The 13,254-nt window shown below is 39.1% G+C and overlaps 1 non-coding gene across 1 annotated transcript; it reads right to left on the reverse strand.

Annotated features, from left to right (window-relative positions):
* Positions 1-7,366: 7,366 nt before the first annotated feature.
* On the reverse strand, positions 7,367-7,474 carry LOC130952107 (small nucleolar RNA R71). Its single transcript, XR_009074288.1, has one exon. It is a non-coding gene; the product is annotated as a small nucleolar RNA R71 (small nucleolar RNA).
* Positions 7,475-13,254: the final 5,780 nt, after the last annotated feature.

A 13,254-nucleotide genomic window follows, 5' to 3' on the forward strand; every position in this document is an offset into this window, starting at 1 on the left:
CGCCAGAAACACGTCACGACCCGGAGTTGAACGCCCAAAACACGTTATAACTTGGCATTCAACTCCAATAAACGCCTCAGCTCGTGGATAGATCAAGCTCAGCCCAAACATACACCAAGTGGGCCCCGGAAGTGGATTTATGCATCAATTACTTACTCATGTAAACCCTAGTAGCTAGTCTAGTATAAATAGGATAAGTTACTATTGTATTAGTCGTCTTTTGACCACGTTGCATCTTTTGGTCTCAGTTTTGTTTTATTCTTCATCTTAAGAGGCTATTGATCACATTTTAGGGGGCTGGCCATTCGGCCATGCCTGAACCTTTCACTTATGTATTTTCAACGGTGGAGTTTCTGTACACCATAGATTAAGGGTGTGGAGCTCTGCTGTACCTCAAGTTTCAATACAATTACTATTACTTTCTATTCAATTCTCTTTTATTCTTATTCCAAGATATACGTTGCACTTCAACTTGATGAATGTGATGATCCGTGACACTCATCATCATTCTCACCTATGAACGCGCGTGACTGACAACCACTTCCGTTCTACTCTAGGCTGGGCACATATCTCTTAGATTCCCCAACAGAATCTTCGTGGTATAAGCTAGATAGATGGCGGCATTCATGGGGATCCAGAAAGTCTAACCTTGTCTGTTGTATTCCGAGTAGGATCCCGAGAATCCGGAAAGTCTAACCTTGTCTGTGGTATTCCGAGTAGGATTCCGGTATTGAATGACTGTGACGGGCTTCAAACTCCTGAAGGCTGGGCGTTAGTGACAGACGTAAAAGAATCAATGGATTCTATTCCAACCTGATTGAGAACCGACAGATGATTAGCCGTGCTGTGACAGAGCATTTGGACCATTTTCACTGAGAGGATGGGATGTAGCCATTGTCAAGGGTGATGCCTCCAGACGATTAGCCGTGCAGTGACAACGCATAGGACCTTTTTCCCGAGAGGATGAAAAGTAGCCATTGACGACGGTGATGCCCTACATACAGCTTGCCATGGAAAGGAGTGAGAAGGATAGGATGAGAGCAATAGGAAAACAGAGATTCGAGAGGATTCTAGCATCTCCACACGCCTATCTGAAATCCCCATCATTAATTTACATAAGTATTTCTATCCTATTTTATTTTCTGTTTATTATTAATTTTTCGAAATCCATAACCATTTAATCTGCCTGACTGAGATTTACAAGGTGACCATAGCTTGCTTCATACCAACAATCTATATGGGATCGACCCTTACTCACGTAAGGTATTACTTGGATGACCCAATACACTTGCTGGTTAGTTGAATGGAGTTATGATCATAAATTCCAATAGAGCCAATTTTTAAATCTCATGTAAATACAAAGAGGATCACAATTTCGTCCACCAAGTTTTTGGCGCTGTTGCCGGGGATTGTTCGAGTATGGACAACTGACGGTTCATCTTGTTGCTCAGATTAGGTAATTTTCTTTTTAAAAATCTTTTTCAAAATTTTTCTTTTATTTTCGTTTTTCTAAAAGAATGTTTTCGAAAAAAATTAATAAAAATCCAAAAAAATCATAAAATCATAAAAACCAAAAATATTTTGTGTTCTTGTTTGAGTCTTGAGTCAATTTTTAAGTTTGGTGTCAATTGCATGCTTTAAAAATTGTTCTTGCATTTTTTCGAAAATTCCATGCACTCATAGTGTTCTTCATGATCTTCAAGTTGTTCTTGACAAGTCTTCTTGTTTGATCTTGATGTTTTCTTGATTTGTGTTGTTTGTCGTTTTTCATGTGCATTTTTCGTTTGTTAGAGTCCATGCATTAAAGATTTCTAAGTTTGGTGTCTTGCATGTTTTCTTTGCATCAAAAATTTCTCAAAATTATGTTCTTGATGTTCATCATGATCTTCAAAGTGTTCTTGGTGTTCATCTTGACATTCATAGTGTTCTTGCATGCATCTTGTGTTTTGATCCAAAATTTTTATATTTTGGGTCATATTTGTGTTTTTCTCTCTCATCTTTAAAAATTTCAAAAATAAAAAATATCTTTTCCTTTTTTCTCTCCTAATTTTCGAAAATTTGAGTTGACTTAGTCAAAAAATTTTTTAAAATTAGTTGTTTCTTACAAGTCAAGTCAAATTTTCAATTTTTAAAAAAAAATCTTATCTTTTCAAAATCTTTTTTTTTTATCTTTATATCATATTTTCGAAAATTCACTAATAATTAATGTGATTGATTCAAAAATTTGAAGTTTGTTACTTTCTTGTTAAGAAAGGTTCAACCTTTAAGTTCTAGAATCTTATCTTGTAGTTTCTTGTTAGTGAAGTAAGTAATTTCAAATGTTTAAATTAAATCTTTTTTATCTCTTATCTTATCTTTTACAAAAATTTTATCTTTTTCAAAATTTGATTTCAAAATATCTTATCTAACTTCTTATCTTCTTATCTTTTCAAATTTGATTTTAATATCTTTTTCAACTAACTCTTTGACTTTGTGTTTGTTTCTTATCTTTTTCAAAACCACCTAATTACTTTTCCCTCTCTAATTTTCGAAATTTTCTCATCTCTTTTTCAAAAAATTCTTTTTGTTTTAAATTCTAATTTTAATTATATCTTATCTTCAATTTTCGAAAATTACTAACCCCTTCTTTAAAATTATTTTCGAAATTCTCCCTCTCTTTTCTTATTCTATTTAATTATTTATTTACTAACACTTCTCTTCACCTCTCTTCATCTAATAATCCGAACCCATTCTTCTACATTCTTCTCCCCTCTCTTTTTCTACTAACACAAGGGAATCTCTATACTGTGACATAGAGGATTCCTCTTCTTTTCTTGTTTTCTTCTCTTTCATATGAGCAGGAACAGGGAAAAAGGCACTTTTATGGAAATTGATCCTGAACCTGAAAGGACTCTGAAAAGGAAACTAAGAGAATCTAAATTACAACAATCCAGAAATAACCTTTTAGAAATTTTCGAACAAGAGAAGGAGATGGCAGCCGAAAATAATAATAATGCAAGGAGAATGCTTGGTGACTTCACAAAGCCAACGTCCAAATTTGATGGAAGAAGCATCTCCATTCCTGCCATTGGAGCCAACAACTTTGAGCTGAAACCTCAGCTAGTTGCCTTAATGCAACAAAACTGCAAGTTTTATGGACTTCCATCTGAAGATCCTTATCAGTTTTTAACTGAGTTCTTGCAGATCTGTGAGACTGTAAAGACGAATGGAGTTGATCCTGAAGTCTACAGACTCATGCTTTTCCCCTTTGCTGTAAGAGACAGAGCTAGAATATGGTTGGATTCACAACCTAAGGATAGCCTGGATTCCTGGGATAAGCTGGTCACTGCCTTGTTGGATAAATTCTTTCCTCCTCAAAAGCTGAGCAAGCTGAGAATGGATGTTCAAACCTTCAAACAAAAAGATGGTGAATCCCTCTATGAAGCTTCGGAAAGATACAAGCAGCTGACCAAAAGATGTCCATCTGACATGTTTTCAGAATGGACCATATTAGATATATTCTATTATGGTCTATCTGAATTTTCGAAAATGTCATTGGACTATTCTGCAGGTGGATCTATTCACCTAAAGAAAACGCCTGAAGAGGCTCAAGAACTCATTGACATGGTTGCAAACAACCAATTCATGTATACTTCTGAGAGGAATTCCGTCAATAATGGGATACCTCAGAAGAAAGGAGTTTGATGAACGGATAATTTGTACGCTTTTTGGCATTGTTTTTAGTATATTTTTAGTAGTTTTAGTTGAGTTTTTAGTATATTTTTATTAGTTTTTAGTTAAAATTCACTTTTCTGGACTTTACTATGAGTTTGTGTGTTTTTCTGTGATTTCAGGTATTTTCTGGCTGAAATTGAGGGACCTGAGCAAAAATCTGATTCAGAGACTGAAAAGGACTGCAGATGCTGTTGGATTCTGACCTCCCTGCACTCGAAGTGGATTTTCTGGAGCTACAAAAGCCCAATTGGCGCGCTCTTAACGGCGTTGGAAAGTAGACATCCTGGGCTTTCCAGCAATATATGATAGTCCATACTTTGCCCAAGATTTGATGGCCCAAACCGGCGTTCAAAGTCACCTTCAGAATTCCCAGCGTTAAACGCCGGAACTGGCACCAAAGTGGGAGTTAAACGCCCAAACTGGCACAAAAGCTGGCGTTTAACTCCAAGAAGAGTCTCTACACGAAAATGCTTCAATGCTCAGCCCAAGCACACACCAAGTGGGCCCGGAAGTGGATTTTTATGTCATTTACTCATCTTTGTAAACCTTAAGCTACTAGTTTCCTATAAATAGGACCCTTTACTATTGTATTTTTAATCTTGGGACATCTAGTTCTTAGATCAGATCTTGGTTCTTCTGGTTCCCTCTCTGGGGCCGAGGCCAATGATCACACTATCACTTATGTATTTTCAACGGTGGAGTTTCTATACACCATAGATTAAGGTGTGGAGCTCTGCTGTACCTCGAGTATTAATGCAATTACTATTGTTCTTCTATTCAATTCCGCTTGTTCTTGTTCCAAGATATCACTTGTTCTTCAACTTGATGAATGTGATGATCCGTGACACTCATTATCATTCTCACCCATGAACGTGTGCCTGACAACCACCTCCGTTCTACCTTAGATTGGGTGGATATCTCTTGGATTCTTTAACCGGAGTCTTCGTGGTATAGGCAAGAACTGATGGCGGCATTCAAGAGAATCCGGAAGGTCTAACCTTGTCTGTGGTATTCTGAGTAAGATTCAATGATTGAATGACTGTGACGTGCTTCAAACTCCTGAGGGCGGGGCGTTAGTGACAGACGCAAAAGAATCACTGGATTCTATTCCGGCCTGATCGAGAACCGACAGATGGATAGCCGTGCCGTGACAGGGTGCATTGAACATTTCCACTGAGAGGATGGGAGGTAGCCACTGACAACGGTGAAACCCTTGCATAAGCTTGCCATGGAAAGGAGTAAGAAGGATTGGATGAAGATAGTAGGAAAGCAGAGAGACGGAAGGGACAAGCATCTTCATACGCTTATCTGAAGCTCTCACCAATGATATACATAAGTATCTCTATCTTTATCTTTATGTTTTATTCATATATCACCCATACCCATTTGAGTCTACCTGACTAAGATTTACAAGGTGACCATAGCTTGCTTCATACCAACAATCTCCGTGGGATCGACCCTTACTCGCGTAAGGTTTATTACTTGGACGACCCAGTGCACTTGCTGGTTAGTTGTGCGGAGTTGTGATAGAGAGTTGAGATTGCAATGAGCGTACCATGTTGATGGCGCCATTGATGATCACAATTTCGTGCACCAAGTTTTTGGCGCCGTTGCCGGGGATTGTTTCGAGTATGAACAACTGACGGTTCATCTTGTTGCTTAGATTAGGTATTTTTTTTTCTTCAGAGTTCTTAAGACTGAATTCTAGTGTTTCAAGGTGATGCTCTTATCATCACCAAAGCTGATTGATCTTTATCAATTTAGCTCTTGAATGCAATGTCCTGCTGAAGCTTGGCTAGCCATGTCTAATTTCTTTAGACTAAAGCTTTAGACTAACATTGCATGATTCCTGGAATTCTCATTAAGAATTTTGATACCTTTATTTTCTTTTTTCACTTAATTTTCGAAAAAGCACAAAAAATTTTACAAAATCATAAAAACCAAAAATATTTTATGTTTCCTGTTTGAGTCTAGTGTCTCATGTTAAGTTTGGTGTCAATTGCATGTTTCTATTCTTCTTGCATTCATTCATGTGTCTTCATTAATCTTCAAGATGTTCTTGATGATTTCCTTGCTCTGATCTTTGAGTTCTCTTGACTTGAGTGTTTTGTTGTTTCTCATGTGCATTCTCATTTTGTTAGTGTCAGTAGTATACAAACTGCTAAGTTTGGTGTCTTGCATGCATTGTTATTTGATTTTAGTTGCATTTTGATTATTAAAAATCCAAAAAAAAATTTTTTTATTATTTGTGTCTTTTCAAGTCAATAATACAGAGAATTGAAGATTCAGAACATACAGCAGAGGAATTACACAGAAAAAGCTGGGCGTTCAAAACGCCCAGTGAAGAAGGACAGACTGGGTTTAGGGTTTAGTGCATTGGGCGTTAAACGCCAGAATGTGCACCATTCTGGGCGTTTAACGCCAGGATGGCACAAGAGGGAAGATTTTGTTTTCCAAAAAAATTTTTTTTTCAAGATTTCAAACTTTTTCAAAATCAAATCTTTTTCAAATCATATCTTTTCAATCAAACCTTTTTCAAAATCAATTTCTTTCCTTTTTCAAAGATACTTGCTAACAATTGATGATTTGATTGAACATTTTAAGTATGTTGCCTTATCTGTTGAGAAAGGTTTAATGTTTGAATCATATCTTTTCTTGTTAGGCAAGTCATTAATTTTTAAAATCAAATCTTTTTAAAATTGTTTTCAAATCATATCTTTTCAATCATATCTCTTTAAAACCATAACTTTTCAATCATATCTTTTTAATCACATCTTTTTCAAAATAGTTTTCAATCATATCTTTTTAATTTCTAATTTCAAAATCTTTTTCAAAAATTACTTGATTTCTTTCCCACTCTTGGTTTTCGAAAATCAATTAAAGTTTTTCAAAATGTTTTTAAAATCTTTTTAACTTAATTTTCGAAATTTCTTCCCCTCTTCTCACATCCTTCTATTTATGGAGTATCACTCCTCCTCAATGCACAATTTGAACTCTATCTCACTAAGTTCGAATTCTTCTACCTCTTTCTTCTATTTTTCTGTTCCTCTGACACCTCAAGGAATCTCTATACTGTGACATAGAGGATTCCATATTTTCTTGTTCTCTTCTCTTTCATATGAGCAGGAACAAAGACAAAGGCATTCTTGTTGAAGCTGACCCTGAACCTGAAAGGACCTTGAAGCAAAAGCTAAGAGAAGCTAAGGCACAACTCTCTGTAGAGGACCTAACAGAAATCTTCAAAGAAGAAGAAGCCATGGCAGCCGAAAACAACAACAATGCAAGGAAGGTGCTGGGTGACTTTACTGCACCTACTCCTGACTTCTATGGGAGAAGCATCTCTATCCCTGCCATTGGAGCAAACAACTTTGAGCTTAAGCCTCAATTAGTTTCTCTAATGCAACAGAATTGCAAGTTCCATGGACTTCCACTGGAAGATCCTCATCAGTTTTTAGCTGAGTTCTTGCAAATTTGTGACACTGTCAAGACCAATGGGGTTGACCCTGAGGTCTACAGACTTATGCTATTCCCTTTTGCTGTAAGAGACAGAGCTAGGATATGGTTGGACTCACAACCTAAAGAAAGCCTGAACTCTTGGGAAAAGCTAGTCAATGCCTTCTTGGCAAAGTTCTTTCCACCTCAAAAATTGAGTAAGCTTAGAGTGGAAGTCCAAACCTTCAGACAGAAGGAAGGAGAATCCCTCTATGAAGCTTGGGAAAGATACAAACAATTGATCAGAAAATGTCCCTCTGATAAGCTTTCTGAATGGAGCATCATAGGTATTTTCTATGATGGTCTCTCTGAACTATCCAAGATGTCTTTGGATAGCTCTACTGGAGGATCTCTTCATCTGAAGAAGACGCCTACAGAAGCTCAAGAACTAATTGAAATGGTTGCAAATAACCAATTCATGTACACTTCTGAAAGGAATCCTGTGAACAATGGGACAAATCAGAAGAAAGGAGTTCTTGAGATTGATACTCTGAATGCCATTCTGGCTCAGAACAAGATATTGACTCAACAAGTCAATTTGATTTCTCAAAGTCTGTCTGGAATGCAAAATGCACCAAGCAGTACTAAGGATGCTTCATCTGAAGAAGAAGCTTATGATCTTGAGAACCCTTCAATGGAAGAGGTGAATTACCTAGGAGAACCCTATGGAAACACCTATAATTCTTCATGGAGAAATCATCCAAATTTCTCATGGAAGAATCAAGAGAGACCCCAACAAGGTTTCAACAACAATAATGGTGGAAGAAACAGGGTTAGCAATGGCAAGCCTTTTCCATCATCTTCTCAGCAACAGACAGAGAATTCTAAGCAGAACCTCTCTGACTTAGCAAACATGGTCTCTGATCTAATCAAAACCACTCAAAGTTTCATGACTAAAACAAGGTCCTCCATTAGAAATTTGGAGGCACAAGTGGGACAGCTGAGCAGGAAAATTACTGAACTCCCTCCTAGTACTCTTCCAAGCAATACAGAAGAAAATCCAAAAGGAGAGTGCAAGGCCATCAACATGGCCGAATTTGGAGAGGAAGGAGAGGCAGTGAACGCCACTGAGGAAGACCTCAATGGGCGTGCACTGACCTCCAATGAGTTCCCTAATGAGGAACCATGGGAATCTGAGGCTCAAAATGAGACCATAGAGATTCCAATAAATTTACTTCTGCCATTCATGAGCTCTGATGAGTATTCTTTCTCTGAAGAGGATGAGTATGTCACTGAAGAGCAAGTTGCTAAATACCTTGGAGCAATCATGAAGCTAAATGACAAGTTATTTGGTAATGAGACTTGGGAGGGTGAATCCCCTTTGCTCACCAAAGAACCGGATGACTTGTCTAGGCAGAAATTACCTCAAAAGAGACAAGATCCTGGGAAGTTTTCCATACCTTGTACCATAGGCACCATGACCTTCAAGAAGGCTCTGTGTGACTTAGGGTCAAGTGTAAACCTCATGCCTCTCTTTGTAATAGAGAAGCTAGGGATCTTTGAGGTACAAGCTGCAAGAATCTCACTAGAGATGGCAGACAACTCAAGAAAACAAGCTCATGTACTTGTAGAGGATGTTCTGGTAAAAGTTGAAGACCATTACATCCCTACTGATTTCATAGTCCTAGAGACTGGGAAATGCATGGATGAATCTATCATCCTTGGTATACCCTTCCTAGCCACAGCAAAGGCTGTGATTGATGTTGATGGAGGCGAACTGATCATTCAAGTGAATGAAGAATCCTTTGTGTTTAAGGCTCAAGGATATCCCTCTGTCACCATGGAGAAGAAGCATGAAGAGCTTCTCTCAAATCAGAGTCAAACAGAGCCCCCACAGTCAAACTCTAAGTTTGGTGTTGGGAGGCCACAACCAAACTCTAAGTTTGGTGTTGAACCCCCGCATTCAAACTCTAAGTTTGGTGTTGGGAGGTTCCAACATTGCTCTGAGTATCTGTGAGGCTCCATGAGAGCCCTCTGTCAAGATACTGACATTAAAGAAGCGCTTGTTAGGAGGCAACCCAATGTTATATTTAATCTATTTTCCTTTGTTATTTTATGTTTTTTTGTAGGTTGATGATCATAAGAAGTCACAAAATCAATTGAAAAAGCAAAACAGAATGAAAAACAGGAAGAAAAACAGCACACCCTGGAGGAAGAACCTACTGGCGTTTAAACGCCAGTGAGGCTAGCAGATGGGCGTTTAACGCCCAGTCTGGCACCATTCTGGGCGTTTAACGCCAGAAAGGGGCACCAGACTGGCGTTAAACGCCAGAAAAGGGCAAGCACCTGGCATTAAACGCCAGAAATGGGCACCAGCCCGGCGTTTAACGCCAGAGTTGGCTCAAAACGCGTTTTTGCATGCCATTTGGTGCAGGGATGACTTTTCCTTGACACCTCAGGATCTGTGGACCCCACAGGATCCCCACCAACCCCACCACTCTCTCTCTTCTTCACCAATCACCTCAACACCTCTTCCCCAAAAACCCTTCACCTATCAAATCCCATCTTTCTCTTCACCACTCACATCCATCCTTCATAAAACCCCACCTACCTCACCCTTCAAATTCAAACCACTTTCCCTCCCAAACCCACCCATACATGACCGAACCATGAGCCCCCCCTCTCCTATATAAACCCTTCTTCACTCCTTCACTTTCACACAACCTAAAACACCACTTCTCCCCCTCTTTGGCCGAACACAAAGCCATTCCCTTCTTCCTCATTTCTTCTTCTTCTACTCTCTTCTTTCTTCTTTTGCTCGAGGACGAGCAAACCCTTTAAGTTTGGTGTGGTAAAATCATTGCTTTTTGTTTTTCCATAACCATTTTGGCATCTAAGGCCGGAGAAACCTCTAGAAAGAGGAAAGGGAAGGCAAAAGCTTGCACCTCCGAGTCATGGGAGATGGAGAGATTCATCTCAAGAGTGCATCAAGACCACTTCTATGAAGTTGTGGCCTTGAAGAAGGTGATCCCCGAGGTCCCTTTTTCACTCAAAAAGAGTGAATATCCGGAGATCCGATATGAGATTCGAAAAAGAGGTTGGGAAGTTCTCACCAACCCCATTCAACAAGTCGGAATCTTAATGGTTCAAGAGTTCTATGCCAATGCATGGATCACCAAGAGCCATGATCAAAGTGTGAACCCAGATCCAAAGAATTGGCTTACTATGGTTCGGGGGAAATACTTGGATTTTAGTCCGGAAAATGTAAGGTTGGCGTTCAACTTGCCTATGATGCAAGGAGATGAACATCCTTACACAAGAAGGGTCAACTTTGATCAAAGGTTGGACCAAGTCCTCACTGACATTTGTGAAGAGGGCGCCCAATGGAAGAGAGATTCAAGAGGGAAGCCGGTTTAATTGAGAAGGCATGACCTCAAACCCGTGGCTAGAGGATGGTTGGAGTTTATCCAACGCTCAATCATTCCCACTAGCAACCGGTCCGAAGTTACTCTAGACCGGGCCATCATGATTCATAGCATCATGATTGGAGAAGAAGTGGAAGTTCATGAGGTTATAGCCCAAGAACTCTATAAGGTGGCGGATAAGTCCTCTACCTTGGCAAGGTTAGCCTTTCCTCATCTCATTTGTCACCTCTGTTATTCAGTAGGAGTTGACATAGAAGGAGACATCCTCATTGATGAGGACAAGCCCATCACTAAGAAAAGGATGGAGCAAACAAGAGACCCCTCTCATCATGAGATCCCTGAGATGCCTCAAGGGATGCACTTTCCTCCACAAGACTATTGGGAGCAAATCAACACCTCCCTAGGAGAATTGAGTTCCAACATGGGACAACTAAGGGTGGAGCACCAAGAACATTCCATCCTCCTCTATGAAATTAGAGAAGATCAAAGAATCATGAGAGAGGAGCAACAAAGACAAGGAAGAGACATTGAGGAGCTCAAGCACTCCATAAGACCTTCAAGAGGAAGAACAAGCCGCCATCACTGAGGTGGACCCGTTCTTTAATCTCCTTGTTCTTTATTTTCTTGTTTTTCGAATTTTCATGCTTATGTTTGTCCATGTTTGTGTCTTATGATCATTAGTGTCTTATTGTCTATGCCTTAAAGTTATGAATGTCCTATGAATCCATCACCTTTCTTAAATTAACAATGTTCTTAACTGAAAAGGAGAAGAATTGCATGAATTTTGAATTTTATAACAGATTAATTATTTTGATGTGGTGGCAACACTTTTGTTTTCTGAATGTATGCTTAAACAGTGCATATGTCTTTTGAATTTGTGGTTCATGAATGTTGGCTCTTGAAAGAATGATGAAAAAGGAGACATGTTACTGAGGATCTGAAAAATCATAAAATGATTCTTGAAGCAAGAAAAGCAGTGAATACAAAAAAAAAATAGGCGAAAAAAAACGAAAAAAAAGGGGGAGAGAAAGAGAAAAAGAAAGAAAAAGAAAGAAATAAAGTTGTGATCCAAGGCAAAAAGAGTGTGCTTAAGAACCCTGGACACCTCTAATTGGGGACTTTAGCAAAGCTAAGTCACAATCTGAAAAGGTTCACCCAGTTATGTGTCTGTGGCATGTATGTATCTGTTGGTAATACTGGAAGACAGAGTGCTTTGGGCCACGGCCAAGACTCATAAAGTAGCTGTGTTCAAGAATCATCATACTTAACTAAGAGAATCAATAACACTATCTGGATTCTGAGTTCCTAAAGAAGCCAATCATTCTGAATTTCAAAGGATAGAGTGAGATGCCAAAACTGTTCAGAGGCAAAAAGCTAAAAGCCCCGCTCATCTAATTAATACTGATCTTCATAGATGTTTTTGGAGTTCATTGCATATTCTCTTCTTTTTATCTTATTTGATTTTCAGTTGCTTGAGGACAAGCAACAATTTAAGTTTGGTGTTGTGATGAGCGGATAATTTGTACGCTTTTTGGCATTGTTTTTAGTATGTTTTTAGTAGTTTTAGTTGAGTTTTTAGTATATTTTTATTAGTTTTTAGTTAAAATTCACTTTTCTGGACTTTACTATGAGTTTGTGTGTTTTTCTGTGATTTCAGGTATTTTCTGGCTGAAATTGAGGGACCTGAGCAAAAATCTGATTCAGAGACTGAAAAGGACTGCAGATGCTGTTGGATTTTGACCTCCCTGCACTCGAAGTGGATTTTCTGGAGCTACAGAAGTTCAATTGGCGCGCTCTCAACGGCGTTGGAAAGTAGACATCCTGGGCTTTCCAGCAATATATGATAGTCCATACTTTGCCCAAGATTTGATGGCCCAAACCGGCGTTCAAAGTCACCTTCAGAATTCCCAGCGTTAAACGCCGGAACTGGCACCAAAGTGGGAGTTAAACGCCCAAACTGGCACAAAAGCTGGCGTTTAACTCCAAGAAGAGTCTCTACACGAAAATGCTTCAATGCTCAGCCCAAGCACACACCAAGTGGGCCCGGAAGTGGATTTTTATGTCATTTACTCATCTTTGTAAACCTTAAGCTACTAGTTTCCTATAAATAGGACCCTTTACTATTGTATTTTTAATCTTGGGACATCTAGTTCTTAGATCAGATCTTGGTTCTTCTGGTTCCCTCTCTGGGGCCGAGGCCAATGATCACACTATCACTTATGTATTTTCAACGGTGGAGTTTCTACACACCATAGATTAAGGTGTGGAGCTCTGCTGTACCTCGAGTATTAATGCAATTACTATTGTTCTTCTATTCAATTCCGTTTGTTCTTGTTCCAAGATATCACTTGTTCTTCAACTTGATGAATGTGATGATCCGTGACACTCATCATCATTCTCACCCATGAACGTGTGCCTGACAACCACCTCCGTTCTACCTTAGATTGGGTGGATATCTCTTGGATTCTTTAACCGGAGTCTTCGTGGTATAGGCAAGAACTGATGGCGGCATTCAAGAGAATCCGGATGGTCTAACCTTGTCTGTGGTATTCTGAGTAGGATTCAATGATTGAATGACTGTGACGTGCTTCAAACTCCTGAGGGCGGGGCGTTAGTGACAGACGCAAAAGAATCACTGGATTCTATTCCGGCCTGATCGAGAACCGACAGATGGATAGCCGTG

Source organism: Arachis stenosperma, chromosome 9 (assembly GCF_014773155.1).
Source record: "Arachis stenosperma cultivar V10309 chromosome 9, arast.V10309.gnm1.PFL2, whole genome shotgun sequence".
In the NCBI taxonomy this organism is placed as follows: Eukaryota; Viridiplantae; Streptophyta; class Magnoliopsida; order Fabales; family Fabaceae; genus Arachis; species Arachis stenosperma.